Source organism: Protopterus annectens, chromosome 2.part2 (genome assembly GCF_019279795.1).
Source record: "Protopterus annectens isolate FY-2018-M chromosome 2.part2, PAN1.0, whole genome shotgun sequence".
Classification (NCBI taxonomy): Eukaryota; Metazoa; Chordata; order Ceratodontiformes; family Protopteridae; genus Protopterus; species Protopterus annectens.
This window is the reverse complement of record NC_056730.1, coordinates 1,038,645,887-1,038,667,935: the sequence shown is the minus strand read 5'-3', so window position 1 is coordinate 1,038,667,935 and position 22,049 is coordinate 1,038,645,887.

The window sequence follows — 22,049 nt, the reverse complement described above, 5'->3', positions numbered from 1 at the left end:
AAGTTATCTCATCTATTCCGGGAGTTTTATTAGATTTTAGTTTTTTTTTAATCTTATCTTTAATTTCTTTATAAGTAGTGGTTTTATTTAAATTGTTGTTTAAGCGTGGTGGTATTTTATTAATGTTAAGGTTATCATAGTTGAATGTAGAAATGTCTGAGTGAGTATACTGCTGTTTAAATTCATGTAATGAAATCTAAAGGCATCAAGAATTTCAGCTATATCTTTTTTTTTATTTACTAAAATATTGTTAAATTTAGATTGAATCTTAACTGTCCTAGGCAGATTGTGCATATGTTTAGAGGATAATGAATAAGAATTTAATTTAACATTTTCTAGGGCCAAATTTGTTTTATGAGTTAAAATGTCAAAGTATTTTTATTTTAACTTTCAATTTCTTGCATATTTACTTTATTATTTTTAATGTCTTTAGATTTAACCTCTACCAGGTGACTTTGAATATTTTGGAGTTCTGAATCCTATTCTTTATATTTGTTTTGATACCAAATTAAGATTTTACCATAAATATAGGCTTTTAATGGTTTTCATATCATAACCTTATCTACATCTGGTGTTTTGTTAATTTCTAGAAATTAATTCAATTCTGATGTCAACCAAGGTTTAAAATCTTTAAGTTTAGTTATATAGACAGGAATTATTGCTATTAATGACAGTCTTTTAAAATTTGTTTACATTTTTTAAGACAAGAACATCATGATCTGAGATGGGACAGGAAACTATAGCAAATTGTGATATACTGGAAGATAATTCAAGTGAAACCAGTGTACAATATATACAGGTCTGTATACAATATATAAAATCCTGATGACCAAATAGTAAATAGGCATTTTCATAGCAAAATTATCATTTAAGTTAAGAGCATCTATCCATTTAGATAACACTTTAGCTCTAGAGCTTAAACTTAACTTCCTTTTGTTGGTTGTGTCTGATTCATTTACTAAACAATTAAAATACCCACCTATAATTACATTACCTTTACATTTATCAAGAAATATATGTAGATGCTTCTTTAGCAAGATTTGGACCTAAACCAGGAAACCAATAAAGATTAACTAAAGTCCACAAACTATTATTAAATTTGAATATTATGAAGGTACACAGACCTTTCTGATCCTCTTGTTTATATAAAAGCTGGGGAGATATTGTGGAATTTTTTGCATAGAATCATAATACCTCTTTTCTTAGATTTAAAATTTGATTGAGCTAAAATTGAAAAATGATCTGGGTTCCAATTTTTTTCTCTATGCTTGATGTGAGTTTCTTGAAGTAAAACTATTTGAACTTTGCTTATATTTAAACATGTGCATTTTATTTATTGGTATTTGTTTTTTCCAGGAAAGCCCACTGGGCCAAAATGAGCCCATTTTCAGTGAAGACCCAGGGAGAAAAGCTTCAAGAAAACAATAAGACTTACATAAAATGTCAAAGAAATTGCAAAAAAATTAACAAAGAAGAAATTTACATAAAATTATAGAGACTGAATAAAGGTGATATAAACATTATAGTAACAACAAAATTAAGTGTGGTCATAGTACAGGCAAAGTAAGAATTACATAATACAAAGCAAAGCATTATAGAAGGAAAAGAATTAGTTCATTATTATACAAATATGAGAACTAAGAAATGCATGTAATTTAAGGCATCACTTAGCATGAAAAATAGAATGCAAGTATATAACAAAGAGATATAGGCATGAGAAGATTACTTTGCAATGCATGAGAAAGAACGAATGAGGAAAGAAAAGAGGAAACGAAGGAGATAGAGGTAGGGGAGGGAATAATTAAAGGGATGGACAGTAACAAAAGAAAGGGATTAAGAGAGAAGGAAGAAGAATAAAATAGAAGGAAAATTGGAGGCAAGAGAGAAGAGGGGAAAGGGGCTAGGGAGTTAAAGAGAAAGTGAGAGGAGGAAATTAAGTAGTTAATGGTTTGCTATAAAAATATTAGAGCAGGAGCTGAGTATAAACAGCTGTATGATCAATTGATAGATTAGGTAATGATAGAGGGAGGAACTGAGCAGTTGCATGTCCAGTTGGAGGGGAGATGATTGTGCGGTGCAGTTTTAAAGATGGAAGGGCTTTGTTGCAGGTGGATAAATGTAGGTAAGTTATTCCATAATCTGTCAATGTTCCAGGAGTATAATAACTGGCCTGCATGTCGTTTTGGTTTCTCGACTTGAAGCAAATTTTGTTGTTCAGACAGCTGAGGCCTAATAGAGTTATAAAGGGTGCATAAGGAGGTAAGTGCAGGGCAGCCTTTTGGCTTATAAATAAATTTATGTGCAGTATGAGATGAAGGAGTAGTAGGTAGTTGGGGAATTCAAGCCATTGTAACTTTTTAAGGCAAAAGAGTGGAGAGTAGAATGGAGACTATTAGTAGCAAATTTAGCAATATTGTTATAGCATGTTTCTAATTTTGATTTTAAGGAAGGCTGCAAGTTGATTAGTAAAGGAACACCATAGCTAAGTGAAGGTAATAGATAAGATAGCACTAATACTTGTTTTGTAGGGAGGGAGAGGAACTTGTTATGTTTATAAAGTAAACCAATTTTTTGTTATGTTTATAAAGTAAACCAACTTTTTGTGAGTCTTACTTATGCTATCTTGAATATGCAGATCAAATTTGAGGTTTTCATCAGTTATTGCACAGCTTAGTGCAGGTTATGAGCTCAATTTTCTTAGAGTCAAGATACCCGACCCCATGTAGAAAAATGGGAAAAAGGGGGCTGATGATGATGATTTTGAGTCAGTGATTGTAAAGGCAAGAAGTGAAGTTTGTTTATCCAAGAGGAAGTAGAGACGAGGAAGTGGGGGAGATTGAGTGGCTGATGGAAAGGGATGTGGTCAGAAGAGTATAACTGTAATGAAAGAGTGGGTGGGCAGGAATGGGGGAAGGGTAGATGAGTGGCATGAGCCCAAGCATAGTGAGGGTGTATGGAGTGGGTTGAGCCGTGAGGTGGAATGGTGCATGGCAAAGAAAACAATCAGCCAGCCACAATGTGTGTAAGATCAATGACCTAGTCATTTAAGTCATTAAATGCAGGAATAATATTTTAAATGTAATGTACAATAGCTGACTAAAGAGACATTTACTGAGCATAAGCTGACCTGCAGTAGTGTGCTTCCCACTAGTCTCAGACGGTAGAACTTTAAAATAAATAATGTACTAATAATGCACTAAGTTTGTTCTTTTCCGTGGATTATTTAATCCATTGACATTCAAGGATAATATAGTTGTTTCCATTTATGTGATGATTAAATGTTTACATTTTGTTGGTATATGTAAAATATAGAAAAGTGAAATATTATATACCGTTGTAGTATATTTAGGTTTTTGGAGCTAAATATTAAAAAATTCAGGCCATGAAAAAAGAAGAAAGTTAAAAAAAAAACATAAATTATGTTATAAATTTGCAAATAACATGAATTAACAATATACATGGAATTACCACAATTCCCAATCCAATAGCTAAAAAATGCTATTGGATTATCCAGTACTACCTTAGAAAACAACATATGTCTCTATAAGACTTCTGTAGTTATATGAGAAAATATAGATTTTATATAGTTTAAATATATGAACAACATTAACATTAATTTTTCATTAAAAACAAAGAAACAAAAATACTTATATTAACTTAGAATGTGATAAAATAAACTTCTGTGCAGGACTAGCTTATTCCTGCATGGAAGCACCCGTTTAGGAGCAGGACGGCAGGCACCATGCATATTAATAAGGCACGATGCCCAAGCTCCTAGGCTTACACGGAGTGTGTACGAGTGGAGGGGTGTCCGCATATCCCCACCAACAGTTCCCATGTGTAAAACAGCAACAGTACATATAAATTAAATGAAGAAACCCTTTTAATTTTTTTTTTTTTTTTAAATCCGAGTACAGCTAACCATAGGTGCGTGGGTGTGCCCATTGCTTAGCTACGGTTATAGCAGCTTAAAAGGCTGAAGAGGATAACAAGGAAGATATATGCAAATGAAGTAAGACAGAAATAGTGTAGTAGGCAGAGCATTTGCCTAACAAACAGGCATTCCCGGTTCGAATCCCACTGCAGCGCAGTCAATTTTACATGGCAAAGCACATTATAACCATTAATATGTTGCAAAACCCACTAAATAACATATATATATACACTGGCCTCTGGAGTGCATAAGGGCACACATGTATTGTGTATGTGAAGCCCACACATATATGGCCCCAACCCCACCGTATGTGTGGGGAATGCAACAGTAGTGGACTGATGGCAGCAATGGCAGTGTGATATACTCACAGCCCATTACAGTACAACCCCTGACAGCATGTCATATGTACAAAGCTTGGCATGTAGGTGGAGGGCAGAGGCTGGAACACAGGCACATATGTGGAAAACCATTGCCATACACTAAGCATGTTTCTGGTGTTACAGGATAGTCTGCAACATAACCTTAGTCAGGGAATTGAGGTTAGATACATGAATGGATGAAGCCATGTACTAATAGCACACAACACACACACTGCCAGTGAAATATCTGACACAGGACCTGTGTGGTAGACAGACAAAACATGATAGGCACACCTCTGGCCACCAAGAGGATAGACCCACATTTGAGAGCTATGCAGATAGACTGCATTCCAATGTAAACTAGTATGTATACACACACCTTGTAACACCAGTACTATACAAAACATAACACAACTCTACTCACACTCTGTCTATTGTTCTTGAACCTCCTACAAATATGTAGCTGCCCTGAGTGTGCCGGTTCTCCTGTAAGAGGTATTGCTACCTGCTCTCTGTAACACTGATGTCCACACACAGGAAGGATGTCCATTACACAGGAAAGGTAAAGGGACCACGCCCACATGATGTAGGGATTTATACTAGGTGGTTGCCATGACAATGATAATTGGAAATACTACGCATGTGTAATCATATATATATAGATATCTGGATAATTATATGTACATATATTTTCACCATATGTCCTGGACATAGAGTGTAGCCTTACCCCAGCCTCTATAGTCCCACAGTCATAGTGCAAGGGGATGTCAGGTATGTATAGCAGGTATATTAGTAGACTATCGCTACTGTAACTGGGATTGTCTTCACAGACATGGTGTGTGTGGAAGGTCACATCTGCTTATCACATGTGTGCCATTGTCTACCGACAGACATCCTAAGGACATCATAGTAAAGTACTGCTGCTAGTATGTAATGCCCTTGTGGAATGCAGCAGAGATATTGGCCAATATATGTGGACATTCTGACACACTCTGTACAGTCCAGAGGTATACACATAGCTCCTTAGTGCAAAACATGTGTACCATGCCTGACAATACGTATGTTGACAGCCATGTAGATAGGTATAACACATAATGACTGGTATACATTTGTCACCATAGGTTATGCATTCATACACCTCTGTCTGGCCTGACAAATAATAACCGCTGGTACAGGGGTGCCATGGCCACATACTACCCACTAGATATTGACATACATGTGTACAGCATCACACTGCTCTGTATGACATACATTACTGTTAAGGGAGGCCCAACAGCTGTACATCTGGCAAGTATCTGCACATGACATCTCACTGGATAAGTACACTAAGCTGCTAGGCATGTAACAATGCACTGTGCAGGCTACAGGCAGACTGGCTCAACACTGGCATACATCTCCTATGGGGGAATCCACATGTACCTGCATATATATAGCAGGCTCTACAGGCATTTCACAGAACAGGGTAAGATACACCTGTTTGACAGTGCATAACCACAACTAATGTGAACACAGCCACAGCCACATATGTTAAGCTAGCATAATATTACAGTATATGGACTATCTGTTCAACACCATCCTCATATGTGCCACTCACAGACTGACCCTACATATACTGGGCAGCTACACAGTTTGGTCTGATGGCTGTCTGTGGTATGGGACATGTGTGTGCATGGCCCTACAAACATGTACGCTACTACGGTACCATACAGTGGAGCAGCATGTAACATCAGATAGGATGGGACTTTGAACATTGGCATCTACCACAGTGTGTACACAGACTAAAGTACATATCAATAATACACAGACTGTCAACATTCACCATAAGTACACAGACCTCAGCACTGTACAAACATCCACAGAATGTTCAGGTCATGTCTTCAAATATAACCCCTACTGTACATAACATGTGTAGCAGTCGGATATCTCCCTGGCTTGTTATCGAATATGATGACATTAATTATGGTGTACAGCACATATGCACCTCTTCATGCTCGACATATGTACAAAGGTTGACAGAGTTGTGGCTGGAAGCACATACACAAGGCCAATATTGACATGTTGCTGTGATTACCTCATACATTTACTGTTGTAACAGGGTTTGTTGCAACAAATGTCCTATGAGGGATATGAAGTCAGTAACTGTCATGGCTTTCACCATCTACAGACTGCAATCCTCACACTATCTTCTGCAGTCCACAGATAGATGCTCTGTGGGTAACACATGAAACCAAAGGCACAACACATTGCCCAGTCTGCAGATGACCCTGCAGATGGGGATTCCTCTAAATATAGAACTGACATGGCAGGTATTGAGACATGTAGGCAGCCATATCCACACACACACACTGTTAAACCAACATTACTCCAAATGCAGTATAGCAGCACTTACGGTCTGTGGTAAGGTCAGGCACATCCCACTCCTGTGTGTTGCCCTGTTTCCACAGTGTATGTTGTTAGAGGTGCATCCCCAATCCATCTGAGATGCTGTTTGCCAAACAACAGATCTAGTTCCTGCTCACAGTGAATGAAAAGGGCCAACACCAACATGATGTTCCTAGATACTGAAGTGTGTTTCCATGCAATTGGCTATGGGCATGTCACCACAGCTGTTCCACATGCAATCAGCTTGGGGAGGGCTGCAATTCATGCAGAGGCCATCAGCTGATCATGAGTATCACTTAAAATGCACATGTTGCTGCCTAAGCAAAGCAGGTGTAGGTCTCCACATCCACCAGAGATGGAGTGAGAGAGGCAAAGACATGTCAGGGAGGGGTGGGAGAGTAAAACATAAGCATGCTTGTGTCACACACCTACCTGCACAGGGAATCAAACCATTGACGACTATGTAGTGCTCTCACAATTCAATGCAGTTATTGGATGCACCACATGGGTTACCTGATTTGGAGCCCTCAGAACATATATGTGATGGTGAGTGACATCTGCAACAGGGATATGGTAGCTATACTGTAGGTGACGTACACGTGCCTGTCCACATGAACAGGTGCCAGCGTCAACACAGCCACATTCTCACAGGGACGCACACACATTGACACACTTGGCAGGGCCAGGATTACAACTCATCAGTAGTGGGATTGCCACAACACATCACTGTGTAGGTATCACATGCACCACATGGGTCATACGGAGGTTGTATGGGCAAAGGGTATGGGGAGGTGTCTGACATCAGACAGCATGCTTCAGTATGCCAGTGGAGGTTGTACTTAGTGTGGATGTGATCATACGCATCATACAACACACACACAAACACATAGGGTGCCAGTACTGACATGCATGGGTGCATGTCTGCACGGGCGTGTGGTGGTCGACTGTGTCAGATGGCTATACAAGGCTAGGTGATGGGTATACCTTGGCATCAGGCCACATGACAATGGTCTGCATTGTGGCTCAGGGCTGTAGTTTCTGCATTTGCTCACACAGGTGGGTATTGTATCCCCCATCCAGTCACCTGAGTGACTATTTTGTGTGGCCAATGCTGTGCATCACTTGCCATGTATGTGTTCCTTAGTCCATGACGTGGATGGTGTCTAGGATGTGCACACTTCCCACATGCATGCACATACATGTGGAACTGTACCTGGGGTGTCTGGCCCAAGTTGTGAACACAGATTATCATCCTGCCCACCTGTGATGGGAACTGGTAATGGGCAGCAGGTTCATTCTGCACCTACGTTGATAGCATGCTAACAACATTTCCTAGTGTCAGTGGCATCTGTCCATACAGGGCATGTTGTCAGGCATGGTATGTCCTTTGCAGGTCACATGTGATGGCACCACAGGTGTTGCAGGTGTCCATTAGGGAACATGGCAAAGGTGCACTGTCTGCATGTACGTGCATATTGGACAGATGGACAGGGTGCCATGCCCTCTGAAGCCCACTGCTATCACTTCATAGTTACTATCAGTGGACAATATGCAGTGTACTACCCACATATTGGCTGTTGCCTAGGCATGTGTGCGTGTATGAGACATGGGTTGAAAGTTTGCTCTGGGTAATACTGGGGTATCTAACTGTGATTGCCTGGCCTTGATGTCACATCTATGGGTATGGTTTTGCACCCCAGCATCTTAGCTATTTCACATCTGTTATTCCTGTACAGTGGACATTGTGATATACAGTAGGAACACCATATAAGAAATATGAAAAACCCGCTTCAGATTTGGCACAGGTGTCATGCACTCACACCCACCTTCACACAGGAAACAAGTTACACACACACACACACACACACACACACACACACACACACACACACACACACACACACCTGTCATGTCTGGGAGGAGAACCCCTACCTAACTAGTTTATTACACTACAGAACTATGCAATTATAGTACACACCACAGAGATTACTGGAGTATTCCTTCCCCAAATGTGTATTTCACAATGAATGACATCAGCAGGATTGCCAGAGTAGGGCATTTGAAATGTACTGAGTGTGAATAGCCAATAATGCCTTGCTCTATACACAGACAATGAAACACACACAAAACATCCAGAGCTCCCATGTGTGGTGATGGAACCCTACCAGAGTTCTAAATCACACTACAGCAGTACACAGTTATGGCACACACTACAGAGATTACTGGGCTACAGCCTTCCCAGAGGTGTATTTCTAGGTGGATGTCATCAGCAGCCTTTCCAAAGTTGAGCATATGAATTGTAGGGAGTGTGAGTACCCTAAAAAGCACTGCTTTCTACACAGTCAGATGCACACACAAACATTTGCCCTGTCTGGGATTAGAACACCTACATAAAAACTTTATCACAGTAAAGCAGTATGAACTTACAGGATTCACTACAGAGATCACTGGGCTATAACCTTCATAGAGGTGTGTTTCTAGGTGGATAACATCAGTAGCCTTGCCAAAGATGAGCATATGAATTGTAGGGAGTGTGAGTACCCTAAAAAGCATTGTTCTCTACTCAGACAGAGTCAGACAGACACACACACACTTGCCATGTCTGGGATTAGAACACCTACCTAACTACTTTATCACACTACAGCAGTATGCAATTACAGGACGTGCTATGGTGATTACTGGGTTACAACCTTCCCACAGGTGAATTTCTAGGTGGATGACATCAGCAGCCTTGCCAAAGTTGAGCATTTGAATTGTAAGTAGTGTGACTACCCTAAAAGCATCGCTCTCTATACAGTCAGACACACACACAGTTGCCAAGTCTGGGATTAGAACTCCTACCTAACTAGTTTATCACACTCTAGCAGTACGCAGTTATGAGATGTGCCATGGAGATTATTGAGCTACAGCTCTCCTAAAGGTGTATTTCACAGTGGATGACCTCAGCAGGCTTGTCATAGTAGGGCTATGGGGAGGGCAGTGTGCATGCATGGGCCATAACCCATTCATCTAGGAGTTGACATGCCACATGCAAGCACACACAGGATCATATTTCACAGGTACATGTATACAGCTGCTAGATGACTACTTCCTTGTACAGTCATGTTGCACAGCTGGCACGTGCACCACATAGTCTATAATGCTGACAGATGCTGGTGGCTAGTATCTGCAGTGAGTGACATCTGAACCTCATGTGTTTGGGACATTTTTGCTGTGTAGTGGGTGGAACATGCCTGGATGGCTCCTTGTCACAGTCATCCTCTTCCACACATCTATGTACATCTACCTTTGGCTTATTATTATGTGTTGTCCTAACATATATGTCTGTATTCCTTTCCACTGTGTGTGCAAGGCATGAGTGGTGCACACTGACAACTGTCTGCACTAATAACTGCAATTGCCAGATATGTCTGGTCCACTGGTGTTTACAGACATGGCCTTCATGTGTTTAAGTGTGTGGGTATGCCCAGTATGACCTTTCAGTATGTTGTTGACTGACATTGCCTTCATTTCTCTAAGTGTGTGAGCATGCCCAGTATGGCCATCTGTACTGAATGTGTGGATCGAGTCCAGGTAGTTTGTACTGCAGTGCTGACCTTTGTGTTGTACACCAACAGGTAGCATGCTGCCTCTGCATGGTATCCATTGATCATTTGGCATTGACTGTTACTACATTTCTGCATAGCAGGGGGCACACCTGACTATTTAGACATTTCTACACTGGAGCAGTGGGGGCACACCTGACTGTTACTACATTTCTCCATAGGTTGTGAGGTGCACCTGAATATTTCTACATTTCTATGCAGGATTTGGGGTGGCATACCTGACTGTTACTACATGTCTATGTAGGGTGGGGGGCACACCTGACTATTTCTACATTTCTACGCAGGATTGGGGGGCACCTAACTGTTACTAAATGTCTATGTAGGATGGGGGGTGGCACATCTGACACTTGTACAAATTTGCTAGGACTGTACTGGTATGTCGGGTACTCCATTTCATTCTGTAGGCTTACCTATCATGCTGACTACAGGCATACTAGTGTACTACAGATCTTAGCTTTTAATTACCTACATATTAGTTTCTGACTTCCTACCCTTCAGAACTGACATCCCAGTGCCTGACCTGCTGTAGTCTGTGTGTAGGCCTGGGGGGGGGGGGTTACCCATAGGTCTCATTCATAGGCCATAGCACAGACTTTGTTTGTGTTTGTCTACTCTTGTCCTGCTGGCTTTGACTGTTGTTGGGTATGTGAACCCCCCCCCTGCCTAGCATGTGTGAGTCACTTACCTTGTGGGTGTCCCAGTATTGAGGGTGGTGCTGCAGGGCTGCCTATGTCAGATGCACATAGTACACTCCCTACACATGGTTAAGCGTAGGTAGTGTAATGTTTGGCATCCCTTTTACTGCATGTGAGAGTCAGAGAGAGGTATTATTCCCTGGGTCCCTTCTGTGCCAGTGTATGTAATATGCGTTGCCTCTTTGCCAGGGCCAGGGCATACTGGGCGTGCTTCCTTCTGCCTACTGGGGCAGGCTCAGGTTGTTCCTCCTAAGGCCTTGACAATGGTGGGGAGCTGTGTGGCCCTGCCCCGTTCCGTTCCTGCTACAGCTGTTTCCGCAGGATCATATTGTGTAGCATGGCACATACGAGGGCAATTTTTGTACATGTAGCTGGTGAGTACTTGAAGGCTCCACCAGATGTGTCCAGGTACCTTAGCCGTGACTTGAGCATCCCAAACACACGCTCTACTATAACTCTGGTCTGTGCATGTGCCTCATTATGAAGGGCTTGTTCGGGTGTGTGTGCATTTCTGATGTGTGTCATCAGCCACGGCTCAAGTGAGTATCCAGCATCCCCCACTAGGTGACCATCAGGGATGTCCCCATTGGCAAATCTCTGGTACAGCTGAGTCAGATGCCAGATGTGGGAATCGTGATAGCTTCCAGGGCAGCCAGCATACACATTCATTATTATGCCCTGGGCATCGCACACGACCTGGCAGTTGATGGTGGGGAAGCTTTTGTGGTTGATGTAGACCCTACCATGCTCAACGTTTGGTGCTTTGATGCATACATGCGTGCAGTCTATAGCACCCACTACCTCAGGGTATTCTGCTACTTGGTTGAACAGTTGCATATTGCTGGCCAATGCCTCATGGGTGTTGGGGAAATATACATGCTCACCGACATGTACTGACATGGCATCCAGGAACTGGTGGAGTACATGGATGCTAATGCCTGTGAGATCCCAATCATATCCCCAGTTGGCCTTTGGAAGGTACCTGTAGCTAGTATTCGTAGGCCTACACATACCTTGGTATCCACTGGGATGGATTTCCCTCTGTTAATTCTGTGTGTGAGGCATGGCCAGCACAGCTCAACAATTTGCTGCAGGAGTTCCCTGTCCACCCTATTGCGCTCCACTATCTCCAGCTCATGTAGCCCCTGGTAGGTTACTCTGGGTCTGTGCACTCTTTTCCATCTCCTCGCTGTGGGTTGGTTGGCAGCATTTACATCCTCACCACCCTCAGCCTCTTCCACAAGTTGTTGTATGAGAGCTATTGCAGCCCCAATCATTTTGCTGTTGTGAGTGTTAAAAGTTCCCTGCTTGTTTACACCGGTGGTGTAGAGTGTGAGAAAGACCAGAAGGGAAGGTGTTTGCATAGTTTGTAGTAGTGTTCTGGGATGGTCTGGTCTGCTGCCTGTGTAATTGGCTGTTTCTGATACATTTCACCTGCCAGCTAAGCTAGTTCTCCTTTATTACCTTCCTACTGCTGTTTTCCCTTCCCATTGCCTTCCTGTTTAAGCCCATGTGTGTGCCACGCAAACAGAGTGCTCAAATGTGCACACTGCTCTATTTCCTGGTTTAACTTCTTTTTTCTTTCTGTAAAACTCGGTGCACAGCATGCATACCCGCTTAGGCTTTGTAAAGCATGCTAAGCAGGTTTTGACACACCCCCTAGCTTAGCTGCGCTAAGCTTGGAGCAAACCCAAGCCACAGGACTCCAATCCATTTACAGTATGCCTGACACACTCCCCATGATGTCACCTAACTCCTAGGCTTGCACCAAGCTATTCCTACTCTTACACTGTTGGGACCTGACTCACATGCTGGGGAAAAATGGAATTCACTATCCTTCCCTTCATTTGCATAAGATTGCCTGCTAATGCATAGTTACATGTCTCACACTGAGCCTCCGCACTTAGCAACCACTACTCACTGGCCATGTTGTCTTCGGTCTACCATTGACTTGCATGATAGAATACAGATTTTAGTTTTTTAGACTGCTTACTTTAGGCTCATTTTGTTATTTTCTCCCCAATCCCATTTGCCCGCCACTGCTTTGCGCTTAAACAGCCAAGATCGGCTAAATAAAAATAAAAGTTGCTTTTTGTATTTTTTTTATGTTTGCAATGCCAATGGCCTTAGACATGGCCACTGGCATGCTTACTATATGATATGCAGCCTTTATTTGGACCTTTCACAGCTCTGTTTTGGATTTTGCAGAAATGTACTCGGTTACTAACCGAGTACATTTCTGCAGATAGCACTAGTCTTGCACGGACTGTTGCAAGCTTCCTGGATTGCAAAATCACCCCATTTGCATAGATTTCTCCTGCAAATGGGGTGATTTGCATACCAGGGCTTAGTCCATGCAGGATTAATGCAGAAGTGCTCGTGCACGCCCCTGCAGGCTGTTCCTGGATCGCACAGCAGACATATTGCCTGCTTAAGCTCCTGCCGGTGCACTCTGTGCAAGCTTTTGAGAATCCAGGGGAATATGTTACAATTTCGGGTGATATTGCAAAAAGTTATTTCAAACTCAGATCTAATGAGGCAATTCATTGTAAATTATAATATGTATTAAATTGCTAAAATATTATGAGATATCATACAAATAGTAAAAGGATTTGTCATGTGAAGATATGTTACTCTTGCTCTGTTAATTAGATAAACACAAAAATAATGTTCCTATTTATATTATCATAAGTTTTTAATTATTAAATGAAATTTGAAAAACTTTTACCTAAACAAAATACTGTGCTTTGCCCAAAACAAAATAAATGTACAAAACATCACAATATAAGTAGTTGTTGCCCCGCCCACTCATAATGATATACTCCAAAAATTTGAAGACATTTCCCTTCTATCCATAATATGAACACTTATGCAACTTGCGCACACACACACACACACACACACACACACACACACACACACACACACACACACACACACACACACACACACAAAACAGATCCAACATTCATCCACATTTTTACTACACAGATTTTCTTTATATTGCAGTATGCATCCTTCAACTTAATAGCACAGAATTTAATTATGATTGTATCACAAATGTTTGGATATGTATGAGTGAATGCATGCAGATCCTGTCATCAGATCTTGTATTCTGAGGGACACAGTAAATCATCATATTATATATATCTCTGACTCCACCATGATCCAGCTATAATTATTATTCTGGGTAACTTTATAACTCTGTGTAGATATCCCTGGATCATTATATCACTTTTATTTGTACTGCACAGTTTATTTACATATAAATCACATATTAGCTACCACTTTGTGCTTATTAATAATATTCCTGAGTCATAAGTAATCATTTCAGTCTACATTGCATGTCTCACCATTCAGTCATCATTCATTTCATTTGTTCTTCTCTTTTTCCTTCTTCCTGAATATTATCCAGTCTTTGGATCTGTACTCATCACATTTTACTCTTATAGATATGTAAGCTCTGCATAGCATATTGCTTTCTTCATCAAATGTTGTACACAAGTACCACATAGATATCTCTCCTAATTGTAAATTAATTAGAACTTTCAACATCTGAGTTAATATTAAATAGTTTTGCCTTTTTAAAGTAATTATAGAAAAAAGTAACCTTTTTACCCCATAGCACATAAAGGGAAAGTGAAGTGTCATGACATTCTAATATTCAAGATGTGGAAGTAAAGCAAATGTTCATTTCTTTCCAGAAACCCGTTTTCAAAAGACCAAGAGCAGAAAAAGTTAAAATCACCCAAGAAATATTCACATACCACCTTCAGTATCAGAACTATGAGATCAGTGACTTCACCTCGAGCTATCACAACAATACTTCCCAAAAAATGGAAAATAGGAGTCTATGCAAAAAAAGCCTTATTTCCCTTATCCTTCTTCACCTCATGTTGCCCAACCATTTTTGTTCCTGTATTTGTCCTTCTTCAATTTCTGACTATCCCATTTCGCTTTCTTCATTCTTAGGAATTGATTTGACACTTTGCTGCTCTGGCCCATTTCAGTCTGTTGAAAGTCGATGTGATACAGCTGTGAGGTACTTTCCAGTGGAAATATACAATATTAGTATACTTCTATATGCTATATATGCTTCTATAACTCATCCACCCACCACATATTCATCCACAGAGAAGTCACAATGCCACAGAAATACAGAACACAAAATATTTTCAGTATCACCCTATTTTCCATGTTGTCATTGTACAATGTTATTGAATCTCTGTTTTATATAAATGGAGCATGTGATGACTATTTATTTGTAGAATTAATAAAGGCATACAACAAAGTGCCATACTCTTTCTGTGCCTGTTCAATCCACATACAGAACAAATCAAGAGAGCAACAAGAACAGACCTACAGGTTTAGAGGGGAATAAATAAAATGACATCAGAAAAAATAATTTCTAAGTACTCTGAAGCTGCTTAAAATATGGATATTCATTTTAATTTGATTAATCTTCTCTACTTAATTCATGTTAATTTCAAAGCATAGGTATGCATTTCTCTACTTAATTCATGCTAATTTCAAGGCATGGTTATGCATTATAAATATTTATTCTATATTAGAACATATACCACCTGCATAATCATGCAGTGTTGCATTAATTCTTGTAATTATGAGTTGCCATATTGATTCAAGGTCATTCAATGGCTGCAATGAAGCCTTCAATGTGATAATGGACTTAAAAGGCTTCATCTATATGTTTCTTTTTTCACTTTTTTTTTCATATATATAGGATGAGGATTTGCATTTTAACTTCTGATCTTCATATGTGCTACAGAATTATGTAATAATTTAAGTGGCTTGAGAATTTATAAATGATCATATCATTTTAAAGTTAAATAAGAGTGTTAGCATCTCTAAGTGGAGCATGGGTATATATGAAGCCAGAAATAACAACACTAGCCACTGTTACATCGATTCTCTTCCACCTTTTCTCTTCTCTTGGTCAGTGTCAGCCACCAGGAGGCTACAAATTTAAATAAAAGTATATTGTGGCAAAATTACCAAACAGACAGTTTAAAATATTCCACGCACATCAAAATCCAGTCCAAATCATATACTAAACCTGACGAATTTGAAGAACCAAAACAGGAGACAAACCAGGAAGCATCTTCTGAACACACCCAAACACACACACACGCACACACACACACACACACACACACACACACACACACACACACACACACTCACCTGAAACTGCCACAAGGGAAAAAAATGATACAACTGAGGAGAGAGGGGATAAGGGAACAACAATGCACACAAGTGCAAAAGCATGAGACAAGTAAGAAACATGTCAAGTGTGAAGCTTTCATCATTTAAAATGTTTGACAAAAAAAAGAAAAAAATGAACTAATGGTTACTAGTATTACCAGATGAAACTATACAATGCAAGCATTTAAACTATAAATCACACCCATCAAATCTCTTATTTCAATCATCCCAAATATCTTAAAAATAGAAATATCTAATAGTATGCATATTTAAATAATGCTAATTAAAACTGTATATGTTATTTAAATAAAATCAGACATGCTATGTAAATGCCTTACCTTTTTAGGAAATCCTAGTGGCGAAAACCTTTAAGGACCAAGAAATCAAACAACAGTACAAGTAAATAAATTAATGCTTAGACAGTCTAAAATATCAAGTAATAAAATCAGTTACTTTAAATTGGCATTTTTTAAGTTTTATTTGAAGAAAGTGAAGTTGGGTCAATCTTCTGTTTCTTTTTCTTTATGTCAGTCCATTCATTTTTCCCTGATGTTCTTTTCAAAGTAGAAGAAGTACAGTCCATGTCTTCAAAGGAAGGAAGTAGATTATTGTTTTTAACAAAGGTAGAAGCTTCTTCAAGGTTATCAAAAATTATTGTTTCATCGTTGAGTTATATTTCTTTTAGCTTGAAATAATATCTGGGATTTTAGTCCATTTTGTCTTAAAGCTTTCACAAGAGGCCAACAGCTTTTCCTTAGTTTTACTATTTTCAAACAATAATTGCTATCAAATCTAATAAGGTTTTGTTTATATTTTAATAGCTTCCATGAAGATTTGAAAACCATTTCTTTGTCTGAATAAGATAAACATTTTATAATAATGGACCTTGGAGGAATCTTTGAAGAAGAAGGGATGGGTTTACCTATGGCTCTCTGAGTTCTTTCAATGGTATATGAAAAACCTTCCTGAAGGTTTAACATTTCAGGAAGCCAAGAATTTAAGAAGAAAATTAAGTCCCCACCTTATTTTTTTTCAGGTAGACCAAAGATTCTTACAGTACCCCTCATCTCTCTATTTTCCACATCATCTGTCTTGTTTAAGAGCCAAGTATTTTGTTTTAGTAAGAAGTCTGATTGAATTTCTTCCTCTTTCAGTCTGCCATCAATGTCAGTTAAGGCATTCTCCATTTTAGATATTTTAGTTTTTTGCTAATGTAGGATTTCTTTAAAAAAAACATCTATCTGTTTAAGACAGTTCTCCTTCAAGTTTTGGAACCCATCCATTTTCAAAGACAGTTCTTTTTTTTTCTTCAAATAATCTTTTATTTTCCAAATAATATAATGTTTAACAATACAATCGTCATTAAACAAGTATTATAAACCTTTATATACACTATGTACAATTGACCTGAACCAAGGAGGGGAAAAAAATAAAATATATGAAATTAGTAACAAATTATAATATTCAATTATTAAAGTATGAAGTTACACATTAATTATTTAGGATTCATTTTCAATGTCTCAATAATTGATTTCTAATGTCACTGTTTCTTCCATAAATCTCAAGAATTCTTCCAGTGTAGGTTCTTGTGAAGACTTCCACTTTCTAGTTATACATTTCATTGCCACAGCTAGTATGGACCAAAGTAGGTATAGATCTTTTTTATTAATTCCAATAGTATCATTAACATTTAAAAGGACTAAAGATTTGGTTGAAATAAAGGAATCTGTGAATATAGCTTGGAGAAAAATAGTAATTTCTTCCCAGAATTTTTTTATATTAATACAATCAAAAAATATATGAGACCAATCAGCTTTACAGTTTAAAGAACATCTCCAACAAACTGATTCAAAGACAGGTCTTGTAGTGATGAAGTTATCTGCTGTAAGTCCTTTTTCAGAAAAGTTTCAGCCTGGGAATGTTTAGCATTACTCATTTTCATTCAAGAACTCAGACTCTTAGTAATTTTGACAAGAAAATATTTACAAAACTTCTTTAAAATTGGAAAACAAAAAATCTGGATAAATAATTACAACAATGTATACAAAATGTTTGAAAAAATATTGTTTTCCTTTTTTTAATAGTAGTTTTTTCAATATTATGAGATTCAGTATTTTGAGTTTTCGGCATTTTGAACTTTTAAGATTTTGGTCTCAGGATTTTGGGATTTCAGGATTTAGAAGTGAACCCACATAAACACACACACACACACACACACACACACACACACACACACACATACACACACACACACACACACACGTATGTGTATATCTAGCTATATATTATTACTTTGCACTCTCATATGTGCAATCAACACTTTAAAGGTTACTCAGATGCTTTGTATGCAGGGATATGTCTGACTTTTTTCCTGCATGGACAGAATCCCAATTGCCTCATAATGCCTGACATGCAGGTGTGTTCCATAGAGGCCAAGCATAGGTTAATAGGTTCACAGTAGGTTTTCTAGGCTAATGGCTCCCAGGGCCCTTGCAAGCCTAGGCAAGTTCAACCCTTGTTCCTTAAGGGAAAATGTCTTCCAATTATTCCATTACAAATAATAAAATAATTACTAATAAAATAATATAAATCTATCAAACATACCAAAATATTTATAAAAATCATTTAATACAAATTGTATCATTCAAACTAGGAAACTTGTCAGCCTGAATTCTCAACTGCCACAAAGTTTATTTTTTTAGCAACTGGTTTTCATAGATTAATACTAGGCTAACTGCCCTTGCGAGCTATTTTAAGCCTAGCTAATTATCCCTTGTGAGACTCAAACTCTGCACTTTGTGTTTGTAAGGCAAACACCTTAACCATTAGGCCACCCTCTTTAATTTAATCCCTCTCAGAGATCAACTGACAAATGTTCCAGAACAGAGAATTAAAACTTTTTAAAGGAGCAGCACATTAAGGTGTGCCTAAACAAAGCATCATTCCTATCCTTAACTTTGATAGCATATAAATGGTCCTTAATTCTCTGAGATGGATTTCTTGTAGTCATACCAGTGTAAAACGCATCACATGAGAGCAGATCACAATGTAAATTAGACCAGTAGAATTACAATCATAATGTGCTTTGATTTTTATACTTCTTTCTGTGTGTGTGATAAATTAATGACAAAACATTCCCAAATAACGTTTCAAATGCTAGAAAAACATATTTAAACATACCAGCATTTGTGTTAGTATATAACAAAGGTTCCTTAGTATTCTCATATTCCAAAAATTGCTTGATGAACCTAGATTTTTTTACAAACAAATCTAGGAGAAGGACCCACTGCTGTAAACACTTTAGGATTCCCATAAAATATTTGTCTCTATGTATTATAAAATGGGTATTGTGTCCATTGTGATTTATTCTGATGAAGCCCTGTTACAGATGAAAGTGCTTAATAAATTCCATTGATGAACACTGTGGGCCGAATTTACGAAAGCTTGCACGGAGTGCAAGAAGAGTGTAGGAGCTCACGCCGGCAATATGTCTGCCATGTGATCCAGGTACAGCCGGCAGGGGCGTGCACGAGAGCTGCTAAAGCTACTCTTGCACGGGCAGCGTCATGGTATACAAATTACCTCATTTGCTGGTGAAAGCCATGCAAATGAGGTAAATTTGCGATCTAGGAAACACTAACCTGTCCGTGGAAGATTAGTGCTAGCTGCAGAAATGTACTTCATTGGTAACGGAGTACCATTCTGCAAATAGCTAAACGGAGCTATGACAGCTCCAAATAAAGGATGCATACAGTTGAGAAAGCAAGCCAATGGTCAAATATAAGGCCATTGGCATTTATAAATGTTTAAAAATATAAAAAAATTACTTTTTTTATCCCTGATCTCCGATGTTTAAGCATAGTGCAGCACTGCGCAAACATGCGGCGCTTATAAAAACAAGAAAATAATTTAAAAAAGCCAAATATAGGCATTTTCACTAAAAAGCTTATTCTGTCATGCAGTGAATGGCAGGCTGAAGACAACATGGCCACTGAGTAGAGGTTGCTAAGGGGGGGAAGCTCAGTGTGAGAGATGTAACCATGCATTAGTAGGCAATCCTATGCAAATGAGGATAAGGATAGTGAATCCCAACTTTCCCCAGCATGTGAGCCATGTCCCAAGAGTGTAAGAGTAGGAGTAGGTGAGTAGTAGAGTAGAATATAGGTGACATCATGAGGGGGTGTGTCAGACAGGCTGTAAGCTAATTGGAGCACAGTGGCTTATGTTTGCTTTGAGTTGCTCAGGATTGCAAGAGGTGTGCCTACAGTTATCCTATTTGAAAACCTCAAACCAAAGGTGCACAATGTTAAAAGATAGGAAACTCCTTACAAACATGCACACAGTGTGTGCACATGTGTGCACACGTTTGCACTTGTTTGCGTGGCGCTTCCCCACGGGCAGAAACAGAAAGGCAAAAGGAAGGAAAAGAAGTAGTAGGAAGTTAACCAAGGAGAACTAGCAGAGCTGCCAGGTGAAATATATCAGAATCAGCCAATTACACAGGCAGCAGTCTAGCCCAGCCCAGGCCAGCACTTTAAACTCTGCAAAAAGCATCCCCCCCGTTTTTTCCCAAGAACTCTGCAACACTGCAATATACAAAGAGGGAAAGCTTAAAAAGCTTAAGTAGACAAAATGTTAGGGGCTGCTCTTGCTATCATAAACCAACATGTGCAAGGCGCTGAGGGTGATGATGTTGTGAATGCTGCTGAGCAACCCACAGTGAGGAGAAGGAGAAGAGTGTACAGACCCAGGGTAAGCTACCAGGGGCTACATGAGCTGGAGATAGTGGAGCACTATAGGGTGGACAGAGACCTCCTACAGCAAATTGTTGAGCTGTGCCGGCCACGCCTCACACACAGAACCAACAGAGGGGAACCCATCCCAGTGGATATCAAGGTATGTGTTGACCTAAGAATACTAGCTACAGGTACCTTCCAAAGACCAACTGATGATATGATGGGGATTTTACAGGCATCAGCATCCAGGGTACTCCACCAGTTTCTGGATGCCATGTCAGCACATGTCAGTGACCACTTATATTTCCCCAATTCCCGTGAGGCATTGGCCAGCAATCTGCGTCTTTTCCACCAAATAGCAGAATACCCTATGGTAGTGGGTGCAATAGACTGCACGAACATATGCCTCAAAGCACCACCCTATGAGTGGGGTAGGGTCTACATCAACTGCAAGGGCTTCCCCTCCATCAACTGCCAGGTCGTGTGTGATGCCCAGTGCATAATAATGAATGTGTGTGCTGGCTGCCCTGGAAGTTATCACGATTCCCACATCTAGCATCTGAGACAGCTGTACCAGAAATTTGCCAGTGGGGACACCCCTGATGGTCACCTAGTGGGGGATGCTGGATACGCACTGGAGCCGTGGCTGATGACACCCATCAGAAATGCACACACACCTGAACGAGAACTCCATAATGAGGCACACGCACAAACAAGAAACATAATTGAGCATGTGTTTGGGATGCTCAAGTCATGGTTCCAGTGCCTGGACACATCTGGTGGAGTCTTGCAGTGCTCACCAATTACATGTACCAAAATTGTTATGGTATGTACCATGCTACACAATATGATCCTGCAGAAACAGCTGCAGCAGGAACAGCATGGGGCAGGGCCAAACAGCCCTTCACCATTGCCAAGGTCTGCACAGGCACAGTGTGACTCGGAGGAGGAACAACCTGAGCCTGACCCAATAGGCAGAAGGAGGCGTGCCCAGTATGCCCTGGCCTTGGCAAAGAGGCAACGCATAGCACATACACTGACTCAGTAGGAACCCTGGAAATGACATATCTCCCTGACTCGCACATACAGTAAAAGGGATGCCTAACTTGACACTA